This window comes from Elaeis guineensis, chromosome 8 (assembly GCF_000442705.2).
Source record: "Elaeis guineensis isolate ETL-2024a chromosome 8, EG11, whole genome shotgun sequence".
In the NCBI taxonomy this organism is placed as follows: Eukaryota; Viridiplantae; Streptophyta; class Magnoliopsida; order Arecales; family Arecaceae; genus Elaeis; species Elaeis guineensis.
The window spans coordinates 113,982,346-113,993,077 of record NC_026000.2 but is presented as its reverse complement, the minus strand read 5'-3'; the positions used below and the strand labels follow the sequence as shown (position 1 = coordinate 113,993,077).

The window sequence follows — 10,732 nt, the reverse complement described above, 5'->3', positions numbered from 1 at the left end:
CAACTTGAGGAGTCGGGCTGATCTAGCAAAACACAGATTAATTCACTACTCACAATTTATAAAAAATATAATGTAGACATGATATTAAAATATTAGATAGAAATAAAGATGAGTTCTTCCACACACTGAATTCGCCCATTAACAACTGTGTTTCTGACAGAAGCTGTAGCCTTCTGATACGGTTTAGAGGGTTAGGCTGATCAAGCTCATATTTTTAATCCAAGTACTGCAGCTTAACAGTTTCTGTTCTAACCTTAATATGATGTTACAGTTTAAAGCAATATTGGACAACATACTCGTCGGACACCAGGTAATAGTCAGATATGTAACTCATATCGATTGTAAAAGAGACAAGCAGGGTATAACTTTTTATGGTTAACTAAACATGGCACTTTGGGAACTTGAAATATCAATCTTTATATATTTGCAAAGTCTCAGAGTATATAATTGTGGAACTGCCACTTGAACATTTCTAATAGGTCTTCCAAATTTGCAAAGAAAAGTGAGCATGAAGAACCAAATATTCAACAAGTAGGCTGTGTCATTGTTCCTAGAAGTTGTCTTTCATGTCAGGTGGACTATTTCCTGAAAGAAGCAAATGACAAGTTCTTCAAAACATTATCATGCATGATACCCAAGGAAAACTTCAAGCTCATCTCTTTACCCAAAAAAAAAAAAAAAAAAGAAAAACTTCATGCTCATCTGTTAAAATTGTTGAAATGCTATCAAGTAACAGGCTTTTGATCTAAGGTATCTATTTAATATGTTAAAAATGAAACCACCTGGATTATGATATAGCGGATAACTTCAATATTTAGAAGTGTCAAGCATCCATTCTTTGTTTTGTCAAGGGAATGTTCTATGTTGCTTTCTGAGACATCATATTTCGATAGAAGTATCTGAAACCATAATTAGTCACTGGACTTATACTTTAGTTGAAGTACATGAGTTGCCGCACCATAATTTGGTAGGCAGAATAATATTTGGTTAATTGCAACATGCAGAAAAAAAAGAGATAAAAATTTAACTTGTTTAACTTGCAATTGCAGAGATTTTAAATTTAAGTTGTCATGCAGATGTAAATCAAGAGCAGGTTAACAATTCATGTTAGACAAAAGGCCCTTGCCATTTTAAAAGTGGCGTGACCTTTTGATCTTCCCATTTTTCTATGTGATTCGAACCAGTGCATAGGGGCATCAAAGTGCAGTTAATTGGGATAGTTTTGGCTTTGGGCGGTTGGGCGTCATTTAAATCTTAGTTTCAACAGGTTTCCTCACACTATATGCTGCCTTTAGATGCTGATACAAGGCTGGCCCAAGAATAAGACATGATACGGTCGAGAGAGGTAGAGATGTGAACTTGGTGATTTAACAGGTACAGTATTGATAAAGTTGATTTTTATGTTGTTGATTTGGAACTTTTTTCACCGTCAGCTTTTAAGTTGTTAATCTGACCTTTTTTTTTTGAGACTAAACACATGCACTTGGCACCTTAACAGAACATGCACCATGCATGTGCATACTGCCTGCTCATTCACTATATTTATTAATATAGGGCAGAATCACTAACAGTTCTCTTATGTCAAGATGTATGAGAAAGGGAATGTATGATATGAAGACTCAAAGATAAAGATGTTATAAAGTTTTAGATTTGCTAATATTTACCCCCTGTTTATTTTCGTTTCCTTGAAAAGTTTGCCTTCACTTATCCTTGCCAGAACACATGAGTGCAATAAGAACCTCACTTGTAGCTACAGATAAAGGAATTTAGGTCTGACGATGGTCAAATTATCCTCTAGATTATGCTTCAAGCTAATCATTTGGTATTTTTACCAACACAACCTAGAGGCTCTTTTACAAACCTCAAGTTGACGTGAAACACATTAATAACCCTATGACAATGTATATATTATAAAAACCATGAGATTCATGTTCTTAATTTCATCAGTGTCAATGGCTTATAAGGCATACAAGTCCAACAACTTCCCAGTTAGTTCATTTTGGTGTGTGCTTTGGATTCTTACATTTTATATGTGGTATGCAAACTTTCTTAAAAGGGGTTTTCATGGCCATAATTGCAATATATTTTGCAGGAGCAATCTTGAATATTCAATGGTCCTTCTAATCAATGCTGCGTTTATTTGGTGCTTCCTCTTGATATGACCCACCTTATCTTTTACTTTACAAGTCTTTTGCATGTGAACTTCAGCTATCTTGATATCATCTTAATGATCTTCATGTAGTTTTTATAAGAACCTTTCTTCGAATTCAATCAGGACACCAAATAAAATGCAATGATCTTCATATGGTTTTTTCTGCATCAATGAAAATCACATGCAGAATTTTCCTCTCATTCTAATTTTTCTGCTAATTAATCAGCATACATATGCTTTGATGACAATCTCCTTAGGTAGAGCTTGGCTTATTCACTGACATGCTTGTCACCTGATTTGTTTTTCATGCCATTGCTTTAATTACTAATAACTTGCAATTATTGTGGCCTTTATTCTTTCTAAACTAAAATTGCTATGCTTTGCCATCGACATAAATCTTCCTTGGTTTTAAACTCTCATTAAACAAATTTGCACATCTTGTTTTTTGAAGGGAAAAAAAAGAGAGAAATTAATGCAATTCTTGCCATGATTATATGGACCATACCATCCTATAATCCAGTGTTTGATGTTTTACCAGAGATTCTGAAATATAAACCAAAATATCTTGCTTGGACCAATCCAAAATTTGGGCCATTCCTGGAGTTTTGCCATGTTTTTCGTTCCTTTCATCCTGGGTCAATGAAGTTAAGATCATGCATTTCATGAAATCAAAAAACTGAAAATCGATTCAGATAGTGTTAGGATTTGACGCCTCGAAATTCAGCCCACATTGAGCCCACAGCGAGGTTCGCGGCGAAAAACGGAGTCCAACGAGACCAAAATCACCTGAATCGGAGCTCGGATGGACAAGATACGAGCTTTCGAAGTCAGCACGAAAATCGAGGTGGCGGAGGACCGCCGGCGACCGGCGGCGGGCGGCAGCGGCGCGGCCGCAGGCGGCGGCGCGCGGGACGCGCGTCCCAGGCCCGCGCGGGACGCGCGACCCAGGCCCGCGCGGGATGCGCGACCCAGGCCTGCGCGGGACGCGCGTCCCAGGCCCAGGCCCGCGCGGGACGCGTGACCCAGGCCCAGGCCTGCGCGGGACGCGCGACCCAGCGGCCTGCTGGCCCATCCCCGGTCCACCGTGGACCAGGTGGTCCACGGCGCGGCCTGTGGACCGCGTGGGCGTTTCTCACGCGTTTCTCGCAGTCTACGGCACTATTCCGTGGACCAGAGCGCGATCGGACGGCCCAGGTGGCTCCCGATCTTGATCGAACGGCCCAGGTGGCTCCCGATCTTGATCGGACGGTCTGGGACGTGATTTGGGTTGATTAAGGAGTCCTAATCCTTCTCTAATCAAGTTTAAACCAGGTTTAAGCCTTTAAAAAGGCCTGAGACGAAACAGAGAGGGTAGGGGTTCGGTTTCTCGCCGCCGTACGAACCAGAGGAGAGAGAGAGGCGTGAGGCGTTGTGAGAGAGGAGCAGGAGGCTCCTGGACAGCGGTCGCCAGGCTCTTCAGGGGTTCAGGGGGGTCTCCAAGAGAGAGAGAGCTTTTGTGAGGGGAACTTTATGTGAGAGAGAATTGGGTGTACAAGGATTGAGAGTGAGGTCTCCTCTTTTAAAATTTTCTTTTCATAGTGAAGTTTGCATGCCCCGTGGAGGCGAGCCCTTTTGTGGCTGATCCACGTATTTTGATTATTTTTCCTTCTGTTTTGTTTCTTCTTTCTTCCTGCTGCATCGCGTGGTACTGAAAGGATCTTGGGAGGTGGTGTCCTGGCCAGACATCCACCCAACAAGTGGTATCAGAGCAAGGCGGTACAAGGACGCAGATTGCAGTGGTGGTGAGCAAGACTGAAAATGGAGAAAACAGGAACAATCAAGATGGAGATCAACCAGTTTGATGGTAAGAGTAATTTCTCCTTGTGGCAGGTAAGGGTGAAGGACGTACTCATCCAACAGGGGTTGATCGAAGCTCTCTTGTGCGATGAGAAGCCGACCACCATGGAGGTGCGAGATTGGAAACGGCTACAGATGCAGGTGGTGAGTACCATCCGCATGTACCTGGCGGATGAGGTGGTGATCCATGTGCTGAGCGAGACTTCCCCGACGGTGCTGTGGTCGAAGCTCGAGGAGTTGTACATGGCGAAGTCTCTCACCAACACTCTTTTCTTCTGGAGGCAGTTTTACCAACTGCAGATGACTGAGGGACAGAACGTGCAGGAGCATCTGAGCCACTTCCAGAAGATCCTCACCGACCTTCTCAGCATTGGCGAGAACGTTGAGGAGAAGACCAGGGCGCTGGTTTTGCTGGCGTCGCTTCCTTCTTCGTACGAGTCCTTGGTGACTGCTCTTCTAGTGGGGAAGAGCACTATCAAGATGGACGAGGTCACCGCGGCGATACTCAGAACGAGGTTCTCAGGAGGGAGAACCCAGCTTCGAGCTCAGGTGGCAGTAGCTCAGCTTTGGTGGCTTCTGGAGGTGCAGGAGGCGGTAGACGGAGCGACAGGAGATCGCAACGAGGGCGGTCTAAGTCCAGGAGGGACTTGAGCAAAACCAGGTGTTACCGGTGTGATGAGTTGGAACATCTAGCCAGAGATTGCCCTCAACTTAAAAATCGGACGGTGGCTGCTGTAGCGACGGCCGGCAGTGATTCAGATGGAGATGTCCTGGAGATATCTGACGAGGTATCTACTTCTTCCCAGCAGTGGATATTAGATTCTGCATGCCCCTATCATGTGTGTTGCAGAGAGGAGCAGTTTGACTCCCTGGAGAACAGTGAGAGCACTGTATATCTGCCGAATGGATCGAGCTATGCGATCAGAGGCATTGGGACGATCAGCTGGAGGACACATGACGGTGCAGTGAGGAGATTGGGGGAGGTCCGATACATACCCGATTTCAGGCGGAATCTTATCTCACTTAGCAGACTGGATTCGAGAGGCTACAGGACGGTAGCTGGTGGAGGAATCCTGAGGGTGCTACGCGGCGATAGGATTGTGCTGGAGGGGAAGAAGGGGAGCAGAAGACATTATTACCTGGCAGGGAGCCCAGTGCGAGGTGGAGCATCGGAAGCCAGGTGGAGCCCAGAGCGAGGTGGAGCTCCAGGAGGCGGATCGGGCACAAGACAGGAGACTCGGGAGGACGAGAGGCGACGTCGCAAGGTAAGATTCCTATTGCCGCAGGATGATGCCCCGAGCAGGTCTCAGGTCAGGAGGAGCACAGCATACGACGGAGATGGGATCGAGCAGCCTGGCTCGACTCCCATGTTTGCCCATCCATGATCAGCAGGCGATTGCCCCAGGGCATGGGGGTGAGGAGATCCAGAAGCTCTCGGAGTTTGGAGGAGGCCGAATATCGAGTCGAGGTGGAGATTGTTAGGATTTGACGCCTCGAGATTCAACCCACATTGAGCCCACAGCGAGGTTCGCGGCGAAAAACGGAGTCCAACGAGACCAAGATCACCTGAATCGGAGCTCGGATGGACAAGATACGAGCTTTCGAAATCAGCACGAAAATCGAGGCGGCGGAGGACCGCCGGCGACCGGCGGCGGGCGGCAGCGGCGCGGCAGCGGCGCGGCCGCAGGCGGCGGCGCGCGGGACGCGCGTCCCAGGCCCGCGCGGGACGCACGACCCAGGCCTGCGCGGGACGCGCGTCCCAGGCCCAGGCCCGCGCGGGACGCGTGACCCAGGCCCAGGCCTGCGCGGGACGCGCGACCCAGCGGCCTGCTGGCCCATCCCCGGTCCACCGTGGACCAGGTGGTCCACGGCGCGGCCTGTGGACCGCGTGGGCGTTTCTCACGCGTTTCTCGCGGTTTACGGCACTATTCCGTGGACCGGAGCGCGATCGGACGGCCCAGGTGGCTCCCGATCTTAATCGAACGGTCTGGGACGTGATTTTGGTTGATTAAGGAGTCCTAATCCTTCTCTAATCAAGTTTAAACCAAGTTTAAGCCTTTAAAAAGGCCTGAGACGAAACAGAGAGGGTAGGGGTTCGGTTTCTCGCCGCCGTACGAACCAGAGGAGAGAGAGAGGCGTGAGGCATTGTGAGAGAGGAGCAGGAGGCTCCTGGACAGCGGTCGCCAGGCTCTTCAGGGGTTCAGGGGGGTCTTCAAGAGAGAGAGAGCTTTTGTGAGGGGAACTTTATGTGAGAGAGAATTGGGTGTACAAGGGTTGAGGGTGAGGCCTCCTTTTTTAAAATTTTCTTTTCATAGTGAAGTTTGCATGCCCCATGGAGGCGAGCCCTTTTGTGGCTGATCCACGTATTTTGATTGTTTTTCCTTCTGTTTTGTTTCTTCTTTCTTCCTGCTGCATCGCGTGGTACTGAAAGGATCTTGGGAGGTGGTGTCCTGGCAAGACATCCACCCAACAAGTGGTATCAGAGCAAGACGGTACAAGGACGCAGATTGCAGTGGTGGTGAGCAAGACTGAAAATGGAGAAAACAGGAACAATCAAGATGGAGATCAACCAGTTTGATGGTAAGAGTAATTTCTCCTTGTGGCAGGCAAGAGTGAAGGACGTACTCATCCAACAGGGGTTGATCGAAGCTCTCTTGTGCGATGAGAAGCCGACCACCATGGAGGTGCGGGATTGGAAACGGCTACAGATGCAGGTGGTGAGTACCATCCGCATGTACCTGGCGGATGAGGTGGTGATCCATGTGCTGAGCGAGACTTCCCCGACGGTGCTGTGGTCGAAGCTCGAGGAGTTGTACATGGCGAAGTCTCTCACCAACACTCTTTTCTTCTGGAGGCAGTTTTACCAACTGCAGATGACTGAGGGACAGAACGTGCAGGAGCATCTGAGCCACTTCCAGAAGATCCTCACCGACCTTCTCAGCATTGGCGAGAACGTTGAGGAGAAGACCAGGGCGCTGGTTTTGCTGGCGTCGCTTCCTTCTTCGTACGAATCCTTGGTGACTGCTCTTCTAGTGGGGAAGAGCACTATCAAGATGGACGAGGTCACCGCGGCGATACTCCAGAACGAGGTTCTCAGGAGGGAGAACCCAGCTTCGAGCTCAGGTGGCAGTAGCTCAGCTTTGGTGGCTTCTGGAGGTGCAGGAGGCGGTAGACGAAGCGACAGGAGATCGCAACGAGGGCGGTCTAAGTCCAGGAGGGACTTGAGCAAAACCAGGTGTTACCGGTGTGATGAGTTGGGGCATCTAGCCAGAGATTGCCCTCAACTTAAAAATCGGACGGTGGCTGCTGTAGCGACGGCCGGCAGTGATTCAGATGGAGATGTCCTGGAGATATCTGACGAGGTATCTACTTCTTCCCAGCAGTGGATATTAGATTCTGCATGCCCCTATCATGTGTGTTGCAGAGAGGAGCAGTTTGACTTCCTGGAGAACAGTGAGAGCACTGTATATCTGCCGAATGGATCGAGCTGTGCGATCAGAGGCATTGGGACGATCAGCTGGAGGACACATGACGGTGCAGTGAGGAGATTGGGGGAGGTCCGATACATACCCGATTTCAGACGGAATCTTATCTCACTTAGTAGACTGGATTCGAGAGGCTACAGGACGGTAGCTGGTGGAGGAATCCTGAGGGTGCTACGCGGCGATAGGATTGTGCTGGAGGGGAAGAAGGGGAGCAGAGGACATTATTACCTGGCAGGAAGCCCAGTGCGAGGTGGAGCATCGAGAGCCAGGTGGAGCCCAGAGCGAGGTGGAGCTCCAGGAGGCGGATCGGGCACGAGACAGGAGACTCGGGAGGATGAGAGGCGACGTCGCAAGGTAAGATTCCTATTGCCGCAGGATGATGCCCCGAGCAGGTCTCAGGTCAGGAGGAGCACAGCATACGACGGAGATGGGATCGAGCAGCCTGGCTCGACTCCCATGTTTGCCCATCCATGATCAGCAGGCGATTGCCCCAGGGCATGGGGGTGAGGAGATCCAGAAGCTCTCGGAGTTTGGAGGAGGCCGAATATCGAGTCGAGATGGAGATTGTTAGAATTTGACGCCTCGAGATTCAGCCCACATTGAGCCCACAGCGAGGTTCGCGGCGAAAAACGGAGTCCAACGAGACCAAGATCACCTGAATCGGAGCTCGGATGGACAAGATACGAGCTTTCGAAGTCAGCACGAAAATCGAGGCGGCGGAGGACCGTCGGCGACCGGCGGCGGGCGGCAGCGGCGCGGCCGCAGGCGGCGGCGCGCGGGACGCGCGTCCCAGGCCCAGGCCCGCGCGGGACGCGTGACCCAGGCCCAGGCCTGCGCGGGACGCGCGACCCAGCGGCCTGCTGGCCCATCCCCGGTCCACCGTGGACCAGGTGGTCCACGGCGCGGCCTGTGGACCGCGTGGGTGTTTCTCACGCGTTTCTCGCGGTCTACGGCACTATTCCGTGGACCGGAGCGCGATCGGACGGCCCAGGTGGCTCCCGATCTTGATCGAACGGTCTGGGACGTGATTTGGATTGATTAAGGAGTCCTAATCCTTCTCTAATCAAGTTTAAACCAGGTTTAAGCCTTTAAAAAGGCCTGAGACGAAACAGAGAGGGTAGGGGTTCGGTTTCTCGCCGCCGTACGAACCAGAGGAGAGAGAGAGGCGTGAGGCGTTGTGAGAGAGGAGCAGGAGGCTCCTGGACAGCGGTCGCCAGGCTCTTCAGGGGTTCAGGGGGGTCTCCAAGAGAGAGAGAGCTTTTGTGAGGGGAACTTTATGTGAGAGAGAATTGGGTGTACAAGGGTTGAGGGTGAGGTCTCCTCTTTTAAAATTTTCTTTTCATAGTGAAGTTTGCATGCCCCGTGGAGGCGAGCCCTTTTGTGGCTGATCCACGTATTTTGATTGTTTTTTCTTCTGTTTTGTTTCTTCTTTCTTCCTGCTGCATCGCGTGGTACTGAAAGGATCTTGGGAGGTAGTGTCCTGGCCAGACATCCACCCAACAGATAGGATAACTGGATCAGAAGCAGTGGAGTTCAGATGATCCAATATTGGATTATGAGATCCAAATCGTGGATCATCCAATCATCTAATCCAATTAACAAAAGCCTTAAGGCACTGTTTGCACACAAAAATAGGGCACAATTTCTGTTTCATGCATGAATTGTGATGCCTGTGTCCCTATTTTCACATGAAGAGGGAACCTAGTTGATCTGTTTCGCTGATTCTAGGCATGACTGAAAGGAGTTTCGGATGTCAAAATTCTTGATTTATCTTTCTTTTAAAGAGTTCTATCTGAATTCAGATTGTGATATGAATAAATGCCAACTGCTTTTCTTAAAATAATCTATCATTTATCTAATTATGTAATATGAAGAAATTCTAATCCACATTTGTTCGCCATATTAGGAAAGTGTTGGTCAGTGCTTTATTTAGTATGTAGGAGTCCTTGTAAGAGGAGTAAATGTAAGAGGAGTAAAGGGATTCGATGGAATTCATGCAAGATATCCATATCCAATTGTAGGGAGTTGATTGGATTGAGATTTTTGTGAGGAAGATAAACCAAAGAGTAATGGTGTACCCACCACAAGCATAGCTACATCCTATGCCTTAACCTGGCCTACCCATGTTGGTAACTGAAGTGAAATTAAAAATGAAAATTCTCCATTCTCCCTCCTTCCTTATCCTCCCTTGGATGCCCTGTGTTCTTTTCCTTTTCCGCCCATGGCATCCCTGTCTTCACTTATGACTCTCCCATGCTGCCACCCATGTCTGTCTTGATCTCATCCTTGTCATCACCACTAATGGCCTCCATACCTTGGAGACAAATAATCAAACAAACTAAGGTGATTGATTGGTGTCCGAGGATAGGAAGGGAAATGTTGAGAGGCAATCACCAGGTATCAATGGTGCCATCATATCATATATATATATATATATAACAATAGTTTATAGAGTATTGTAGTGTTGCCAACTCAGGAAGCCAAAACCCTCCCAATGCGCCACGTGTCAAGCTCCGACTTTCCCATAAATATTTTATTTTTTTTCTTACAAAGCTTCCCAACCCCTCCCGACTTTTTTTTCCCATCTCCTCCCTGCTCTCCTCGCCGCCACCTCCCGTCGTTCTCCACTATTACCTTCCTCCCCATTGTCACCGGCATCGGCCCGCCCTTCCGATCTCCCTGAGGCACCGTCACCTTCCTCCCTCCCAATTTTTTTTCTTAGAAGCTTCTCGAGCCCTCCAAACGCCCATCCCCTTCTCCTTTCGATCGAATTCCATCGGATTCCTCCGCCCATGTCCATCAAATCTTGCGAGCAGAATGTGTCCTCCAACCTTCTCGCCAGCGACAGCTTCGATGAGGATGACAGTCTCTCCCTCCGGCCGGCCTCCGATCTCTTCCTCTCGAACGGTGGCGAGGACAGCCGCTTGACTCGCCGAAAATGAAAATCCAAGGCATCGAAGAAAAGGAAGTTGGTCGAGAGAGCGGCGATGGCCGAGATCCAGGTCTTTCGGGGAACAAAAAGGGACGGCGATGAGACGGGGCCGCGGAGAGGAAGGGAGGGAGGTTGCTGGCTGGCATTGGAGCCGTGGGAGGGGAGGGGAGGGGAGGGGATTTGGTGGTTGCACGGAGTCAGATGCAGCACGGATGCCGGGTGCGGCGCGGACGGCGGTGGAGCATGGCCAGGTTGGTGGCGCCAAAGCCGGGGGAGGGGAGGGGCGATCGCCGGTGCTCATGCGGAGCCACGGGGGCTCGAGTTCGT

General features: G+C 49.5%; 1 protein-coding gene across 1 annotated transcript in view; it reads right to left on the bottom strand.

Moving 5' to 3' along the window:
- Positions 1 to 339: 339 nt before the first annotated feature.
- The window catches only part of LOC105037506 (cell division cycle 20.2, cofactor of APC complex), a 33,192-nt gene continuing 22,799 nt past the window's right edge, over positions 340 to 10,732 (bottom strand). Inside the window, 1 exon segment of the mRNA XM_073242441.1 lies at positions 340 to 585. The gene's annotated coding sequence lies outside the window, so the exon portion shown is untranslated.